The sequence below is a fragment of the Dufourea novaeangliae genome, unplaced genomic scaffold (assembly GCF_001272555.1).
Source record: "Dufourea novaeangliae isolate 0120121106 unplaced genomic scaffold, ASM127255v1 scaffold18, whole genome shotgun sequence".
NCBI classification, from domain to species: Eukaryota; Metazoa; Arthropoda; class Insecta; order Hymenoptera; family Halictidae; genus Dufourea; species Dufourea novaeangliae.
Genome location: NW_015373888.1, coordinates 1,197,208 through 1,206,973, shown reverse-complemented (window position 1 = coordinate 1,206,973; position 9,766 = coordinate 1,197,208).

Genomic DNA, 9,766 nt, shown 5'->3' with positions numbered 1-9,766 from the left:
TAAGACATACGAGACATAATATAAATTCTATTTGGACTAAGCTCTATTCTAAACTCAACTAAATCCTATCAATTAATCAATAAGATCGATTCATTCGACCATATGTGTGAGTGTGCAAAATTTTGAAATTCGAAAAAAATGCCCAGAAAACTAATTAAACAATCCTCCAAAGTATAAAGAAAAATTTGTAAAACATATTAGCACCACCCTAACGGTTTACAGATGGGAAAACAACGGGGATCATTTCGTAAACAACCGAGCTATGTAAATCGTGAATTGTTTTCGAAGGGACAAGGAAAAGATAACGAGATGAATTCTTCTTCAGAGAGTTGAAATATTACCGCCACGATAGCGACGGTTCGAGGTAAAAGATCCCCCTGTGTGCATAGTCTGATTACGCGAACCCTTCGTCCCAGGGAATGTTTAGGCTCTGTTGTCCTGAAAACGGGCCCGATGAATGCTTCTTCTCACGGTGCATTTCTCTTTTTCCGAGCAGGTTACACGAACCGGTCTAATCGGGGTTGGTTATGCAAAACGGTCCATTCGAGGCGCTTTCGAGGCTATTCTCCGATTTTGTTAGAAATTTTCTTGACCGTTCTCGAAAACGTCGAAAAACGAATGATGAACTTTGGTCAGAAGAAGTAAAAATATTCCACTCGAATATGAGACAATCACGAAACTTTTTATAGTGTTTTCGTGCTAGTTTATCGAAACGAATGTCCAACTTTAGATTTTAGGCTTTAAGGGGTGGAAATATATATTGCATTCATATATGGGACAATCGTGAAATTTTCTTGGTATTTTCGTGCTAGTTTGTAGAAACGATTGTCAAATTTTGGATTTTGGTCATCAAGGGGTGGAAATACTTATCATTAAGAAAGAGGAACTGATTGAAACGTAGATAAAGGGCCCCTGTTAGTTTCTTTTCTTTTTTGAAAATTGTCAAATCCAAAATACGGGGACTCGAGCCCAGTGCCGGGTCCTCGAGATTACCTTTAATCGCAGGGTGGAAAGCCAGGTGAAACGTATCGAAGGGGATGCAAGGGGGGCGCAAGGGGGATGAGTTTTGTTTGTCGGACCGTTCCTTTCGATTGTTGGCTGCCGGCTTTGTGCTGCGAGACTGCTGGCAGCTGGCCTACGTGGTCGCGAGTCGTCTCCTATGGGGCTATATTTACAATTTCCCACCGTCAGGGGGTTGACTTGCATTCAAATTATTTATGAAAAAGTCTTGGTATAATGGATTTACCATGGACGAAGGAACTCGTTTTAATATGGAAAATAATGGTACCCACGACGACGTAAAACAATTGATAGAACATTAATAATACCTCTACTGTGGAACTTACACACAAATGGCGTATGCAGATGCGTTATGCAGACGGGTGGTCGTACGCAATTATCGTGATTGTCGATATTTCATTCATTATTTACAGTTTGTGATTCAGTTATCATTTATTATTTGTATTTTTAAACAAGTTAGTACCTAATCGTTTTAATCATTTATACCACGTGTTACTATCTTAAAACGTTATTATTAGACTGCCGATATTTGTGCATTTATAGCATTTCTTAACTTGGAAAATGCAACAAAATAAAGGGTTTTCAAATTTTTAGTACAATTTACGTGCTATTATTTACGTAGTAAAGCCTCTTATACGGAATTCGAAATTTTAATCTTTAGATATTAGTACCGAAAATTTTTAATTTGCGTTATCTTTCGCAGTCTAGTTATTATCAACACTTTTCATACTTTATTATTATTGAGATGATAGAATAGTAGAGGAGATTCGTCCAAAATCGAATACCAGGGTAAAATCGGGATCTACTATTATTTTTAACACGGTTTTCAATTTTCCCACGTTGTTACAAGCATGTATCGCCGCCATTTGCGCTCAGTTCGTCAAAAAACGTAGATCGAGGTACACGTGTTCTTACTATGGTTACGATCTTTTTTGTGTTCTTGAGTGCTCTGATCTGATTTTCGTTCATTTTAAAACTTCACAACTACTGACAGCATTAGATGTGTACTTTTTGCTGGAAATTATGCTATTTGTCGTGTATTAAAGTGTAAATAAAATGTAATAATATTGTTGGGGATTTGAAGAATCGAATGAATTCCGTTGCCACATATGCTAGGGGAGCATATCGGGCACGGTACGCGATTTTATCCAAGCTACGAGGCAAAATCGTAAATACAAAGTATATTTAAATTTGCTATTTTTTTGTATTTTTCTTCTCCTCGAAATTTTAGTGGAGACATAGTAGTTTCTAATAAAAATGATTTCAGTTAAAAACAAATATTTTAAAAGAAATGCAGTGTTATAATAATGGGGCACTATTTACCCATTTGAAAAAAATGACGATATAGTTCTATTTGTCTTCTTCGTGGACAAATTTTGAAAAAATGAAGATATAGCCTTATTTGTCCTCTTTACGCGAAAATTTTGAAAGAAATGAGGATATAGCCTTATTTGTCCTTTTTACGGACATATTTTCGAAAATTTGTAAAAAGGACAAATTAATTAATTGAAGTTAATTTCGCGTGGAATGCCCTCCTAACGTGTATTACCTTATCTTCAATTTAATAATTCTCTTCGTAGAAGAAATAGATTTACATAAATATTCATGATTCTTAAATTATATACGAACAATTTCCCGTTAAATAAACGGGGGTGTAACGTGCCCAATAAATCCAGCTGGGGCCAACGTTAATTGCTAATCAATATTTACGAAACAGTTCGATTGGCCAGCTAATCGAAAAGCTAATCGACCGCGGCTAGGAGGGAAATACGTAGTTCGAACGCGTTGGTGTTTGTTATTACCCTCTTTCGTCCTGTTGACGCTGTTAATTCGAGCACGTGCCAATGGTGTTTCCACCACCGGGGCCATCGACCATTTCCAGCGTCACAGGCCTCGGTTCATATCGCGAGGGGAACAAACCAGCCGGCCAGTCGGTGGTGCGTGAGCCGCGTGGAACGAACACGGTGGGAAGTCGTAATACCTGAGTGAAGTTTCTGACATCTTGGCGGGAATTTTGAACGTAAAAAGGGAATTCCAAACAAAATTGTTAGGAACAATTATTGAATAACAATACAATGTTATTTTTATGTATGTTTAACATTAAATTGACAGTATACAACGGAATTTGATTCTGTGTATTACCTATATTATAGTGATGACAGTAGTGCTTTCCTTTTGAGAAACTTTTTATCATTTCTTATGGAGTATCGAAGATGGGATAGCTCGTGAGGGTTCAGTGACAGATTCGACTGTGAAATGTGATTCATTGCTGTAAGCGTAACGTAATTCATGTGTTTTTTTTTTGTTAGTTATGCCTGTAGCAATTCGCGTGATAGTATTTTTGGGAGATAATATATGATATTGAGTTTTGAGGATTTCGGTGTCGTTTTTTGTTCGGTCGAGGAAAGTGTAAAATGTTTAATGATAATAGAAGAAAATTACTGAAGAAAGTGTGTAGAGATTATGAATTTTTAAGTAATATATATACTTTTGTGGTTGTGTGATTTAGTACTTGTGTGACTGCTTTTTAGGGTTAAATTACTTGGAACAGAGTGTAACTATTATTTTTCTATTATAAAGTTGAAATAAGTGTTAGAATTGATTTAATTACATGCAATTTTCTTTGGTATTTCGAAATTTAGAAAGTAACTTGAGAATATAAATTTTTAATGTGTTTTGACATACTTGAGTAAAGAAAGACTTTGCTGCTCTATTTTTTGCTGTCTATTACTTCGAAACGAAGCTTTCATTCGTGTTTGAATTTACGTTCGGGTTATTGCTATCGTTCAAAGCCAGGTTATGACAAGGTAAACGGAGGTATGTCTTAAATCTATATAAAATTTCAATCACGAAGCGTAAACAAAGACAGAAATCGAACGAAACGGAGTAAAACAGTTAAAAATCTATTTTAACAGTTAAAAATTGATAAATTCATCTGCAGTTGAAGATTGCTACAGGTATAAGAAAATCAGTTCTAACAGAACTGAATTTAATCGCAATTTTTTATATTGTACGTAACAGTTTGCCGGAAATGTCAGAAACGTATTTTTTATGTATGAACTTTGGAATATCATCAGATCGAGCAATCGATAAATGATTTTTAACCCTGTAACTAATAACAGGCTCCAAATTAGAATAATTCATTTACATTCTAAAAATTTCTTTAAATTGAAAAATGTGTTCTTAATCAAAAATTATAATATGGATCACGTGTGAAAGTTATTTGATTGTTACGACTGTTTGTAAAGAACTCGTAATTTAATGTAATTTATGGATCGATAAGAAGTCACAGCAGATACTCGAAGAGATCTACTGGTTTGACTTCTCGTCCTTGCGCAACAATTGCATCCCACGATCTTACTTTCAAACCATCATTCCAGTATGTTGAATTTCAACTGTCCTAATAGAATTTCTAATATTTCAACCGATAGAAAAAGAAAGACAGATTAAGCAATGTAAAGAGAAAAATATTTCGGAAATTGAAATTTTTTAACTGTTTTACTCCGTTTCGTTCGACTTCTGTCTTTGTTTACGCTTCGTGATTGAAATTTTATATAGATTTAAGACATACCTCCGTTTACCTTGTCATAACCTGACTTTGAACGATACCAATAACCCGAACGTAAATTACACTTTTTTATGTACACTGATCACACTATTATGCAGCTGATAATAAACGTAGCGCCGTTTTACAAGAACATTACATAAAAATTAAAAAGACAATCCTTTGAAATCTGTTCTGTCCAATTAATTACGAAAAGTTTCACGTTAGTCACACTAATTCTTTCGATGTATTGTATGAGTATTTACGGTTTCATAAACGTGAGATTCTTCAATTCCAATACGATAACCCCGTGAGAATGATCCAACACTTTACATCGATGTACACAGCCGCCATTATGCACCAGCCCTCCAACTCGATCCACTTCACGCATCGGCTCCAATGAATAATTCCCATTAAAAACTCCCAATTAAAAATCTCAAGCGATATAAATGTTGAAAGTGACACATAAAAGCGACTGAAAAGAAAGTTCTGCATATTTATTAGTGGACTACGGATTTTTATGCAAATTCAGATACTGGTGGATATTAATTCAAGGAATTGGGATTCTGTATCTCGAAGAATTGATTTTTACATTGAAGATGTCGTTAGGTTCAAAGTTAGATACTCACAAGACAATTACAAAGTTACATATTGACAAGACAATTACAAAGTTACATATTGACAAGACAATTACAAAGTTACATATTCACAGACAACGTTACAACTGTTGTCATATCCCCACTGTAAACAAAGAGACCTCTTCGTATGCACCAACCCAACATGTTGTCTTCAACGGAAACAAAACGGCAACAATTTTATGTAAGCGACAAATCTTTGATTTCTTCCCAAAGACTGAAGAAGAACCGTCTTCTGTCATTTTTACAAACAAACGTTAGCAATTGTTACTGTATCCCCACCTTAAACAAAAGAATCTCTTCATATGCACCAACCTAATACCTTGTTTAATAGAAACGATATGGCAAAGAATTTTATCTAATCAAAAAATCCCTGATTTCTTCCTAAAGATTGAGGAATGATCGTCTTCTGTCATTTTTACAAACAAACGTTATAACTGTTGTCATATCCTCACTGTAAACAAAGAGACCTCTTCGTATGCCCCAACCCAATATCTTGTTTATCAACGGAAACGAAACGGCAAACCGGGGCCCGACCACGAATCCACGTCAAACCGGAAGCGTTTCGAGGTATCAGTGGACTCGAGACAACGCAACAAGTGTCATTTCGCCCGACTGCACTCTGCCATTGTTGCTCCTCCTAACAATGATCCCCGAGAAGATTAATTAATTAAAATTCCATGGTGGTGCTCGAGTCAGACGGATCAAACGGCGGGACACGAAGAAAAGGCAGCGAGAGAGTTAAATCAAGAAGTGGCAGATAAGGAGGCCTCTCGCGTGTATGCTCCCGTTGTGAAAGGGGAGTTAAAGATCGACAGAATTCCTCAGTCTCAGTCCCGCAGAAGCGGTCGTCGCGGTAGCAAGACGGAAGGAGCTCGTGATTTCCTTTGGAAAGAAAAACGAAGAGAAAAGAAGAATCGAAAAAGGTTCAGTAAAGAAAAGTTCAAAACATATATGAAAAAAAAAAAGAATGATTTTGAAGAATATGAAAATTGTTTATGGATATTTGGAAGATCGATGAGAATTATGCGTCGATTGAATAAACAGAGATGTCACGGAAATGAAGAAGGTTCGGTAAAGAAGAATCCAGGCGATGTATAGGAAAAAATAATTTTTTGAAAAATGTGAAATTTGTTCATGGATATTTACGATATCGATGATAATTGTGTGTCGATTCAATGAAGTGAGACGTGACGAAAGTGGGATTGGATTTACAATAATTGTCAGGGTAATTTTTCAGGATTAATTCAGATAGTGTTTTGGAGAGGAGTTGGATCGTTATCGTGAGCGCGAAAGGGAAAATGGGATTTGAGTAACAGGGAGGAGAAGTGAAATTAAATGTTAGTTGTTTATCGTTTAAGTGGAATGAAAGTGTCGAATAATTGGTAATTGGAATGTGTGTGAATATGTACATTCACAGATACTATTCACACATATGTTATTAAGTGAAAATTTGACAGTTTTAAGGGAAACGTGATGTCTACAGAGTGGCATCAGTTGACAACACGTGTTGTAAATTAACCCTCGGAAGGAAGAAAGTGTTTGATGATCGAATAGACGGTGGTAAATACCTGGGTTCAACTAGACCCCTGCTCATCTGTTTTTAGATGTGTTTTGGAATGAATTTCTTCAAAATGTTGAAGAAAAAATGTTGAAATGAATTTCTTTCAAATGTTAAAATGGATCCAGGCACTGCTGTCTAAGGGTTGAAGCAATTTTGAAAAGAACAATTTACAAATTTGTACAATGAGTGTTAACCCTTTCGTTCCCACTGCTGCCATATGGCCAAATATTTTAAATTATTAAATAAACTATTAAAAGTTGTCGATCTAGCAACAAATAATAAATGGCATTAGACAGTTTCAAAATGTTATTAAATGCTTTTATGAATCATTTATATACCAACTAATATACACACAAATACAATAAAATATATCTTCCGTAATTTTTCAATAATTTAGAAATGAAAGGGTTAACAAGTGAACGTTCACGATTTATTCAATTAAATCATACGATTGATGAGAAGAAATATTGTAGACGATGCATTGAACTTTACCAATCGAACTGATAAGTTTCGTGATACGACGATAATTAGGAAATTTTTCGTGTGAAACGCTTTCGAAATGCTTTCTCTGTGTATGTGGACCATTTCCTTGGATAGGTGAACGAAACAAGCCTTACAAGAATACTATATCGCGTCGATAAAATTGGGATTAACTCGGAAGTCAGCTGAAAATCAATTAATTTCAATAAGACGAGGTCGAAGTTCACCCACGTTACGATAGTTTTCCACTGGCTGCTATCGTTCGAAGCTCAAGATCCACTTGTGAGTTCTTCTTTTCAGAGTGAAAGGGTCAAAAGAAGAGATTTTTCTCTGAATAAGTAGATATGTATAGTCTTGAAAGACTCCACTAATCTCTGTTATAAATATCTTGTTTAAGGAAAGAAAGATTAGAAAATTGAAACAGTGAAAATCATTTACCTAATTTTTGTAAGACAGGGTCGAAGTTCGCTAAGATTTTGATAGTTTTGAACACTTGTTATTGTTAGAAACTCAAAATTCCCAGTTGTAGTCCTTCTTCGTTTGGCTGTGATAATCTGATAAGAATAGTGGAAATTCTATTTTATTCTATAAAAAGAAGGTCGAAGTTCATGCCACATTGTGAGTTTACACAGGAACTTCAGAATCCCGAAAATTCCGATTTTTTTTTTAAATTGTGAAGGTCTACAAGGGGCTTGAATAGAAGTATTAGGCAATTTTGTTTGCTACTCTTTAGTTCTTCCGAGTGAAGACACCCCTTAAAATTTAATTAGTGGTTTCTTATTTACCTGTATATCTTGCAAACTATCATAAATACAAAAAAATTGTTACAATAAAAATTCAATGGATTGTTGTCGCCTTCAAAACTGTGTAATAAACTTGTTACAATTTTATTATTTATATAAATAAGTAAGTAAATAAACAAATTCTTAACAATTTAATTACACAGTCTTCTACAACATGAAAATCCACTAAACTTTCTTCCCAGCAATGTTTCTATATCTACTACAGTTTTCAAGATATACAGAAAAATTGGAAAATCCACACTAACTTTTAAGGGGTATTTCACCCTAAAGAACCAAAAATTCGCAAAAAAGCAAAATTACCAAATACTTCTATTGAGGTTCTCTACAAACCTGCAAAGTTTCCAGAAAATCGAAATTTTCGTATCACCGAAATGTGGCTGTCGAAAATTCAAAATCGGTATCGCCCGATAGCTTTCTCCAACACGGAAGGGTTAACCCTCCGTAAGCAAACTAGATTGTATATGTTGAAGCCTAATTTTCTTACTGTTTTAGGCTTTCAAATGTTCTGAGAAAATTCTGAGATATTTCTGAAACTATCTCCTAGATGATACAATCATTCGTGAAGTCGAACGTTCGAAAGTTTTTTCAATAAAAATAGAATTTCAGAGGTATAGAAGTCCAGGAACAATGGGACTTTACGTACCCACATTGCTCACGGAGGGTTTAGAAAGAAAGGACATCTTTCTTCGTGCGAAAGGAAAGGATTCCGATCTCGCTTTTTTCCTTGATGCCGTCGGATCGACGGTAAGAAAATCAGAGAAAGATACGGATAGGAGCAAGGGGCAGACCGCTAACGAATGAACAAAAAGAAAAAACGAAGAGGGAGAGAGAGAGAGAGAGAGATAGAGTGAATTCAAGTGGCTCGCTGGATAAGGAGCCCTCGTGTATTTAATCGTTCCAGACGTTCCCGGGGCTTGTCGGGCAGACGAGCGCATGTAAATCGAGAACGATCCGCGTTCTTTCGGCAATAAAAATTCGCGAAACGTTGTGTTCGATTCGATTTTTGTCGGACGTGTAAAATATTGTGCGTACCAACAAGTAATCAAGTTTTGTTGAATTCAATATTTAGGATAGTTTATAGGAAAATTAGAAGAATGTGCCATTTTAGTGATATTAACAGTATTTGCTGCCATTTTTAACACTGGGAACTACCAAAGCAGTCAAAATGACTGGTTAGCACACTCTTATAACGATCATTAAAGTGTTACAGCAATGCATTTTCTGAGATCTTTTATAATTTTGATTGCAATATGAAAGTGCAGAAATTGGTTGATTTAAAAATTTTTAGTTTTTCAAAAGTTTGTAATGTTTATCGATCTGATAAGAATCGATATATATGTTATCGTCGGTAGTACTAGTGTTAAAAATGAGAAGAATAAGAACGTATTTTGAATTTAAACTGTTTCACTGGTTTATTCGTTTGGCAATAAGAATTCAAAGAACTTTATGTTCAATTCGATTCATCGGGCGTGTAAAATATTGTTTGCACCAATAGGCAATCCATTATCTCTTCTAAATTCAATATTTATGATAGTTTCTAGGAAATTAGAAACTTTCTGGATTAAAATTTTTCTTTGACAGTCGCTACAATTTTCAAGAAAGAGACAAACAAGAATATATTATGTATTGAAACTATTTTACTCGTTTATTGAAATGGAATAGTGCAAAAAATAACAAAGAGACACAAGGTCATTTGTGACATCTTTTGTAGTGGTTTATG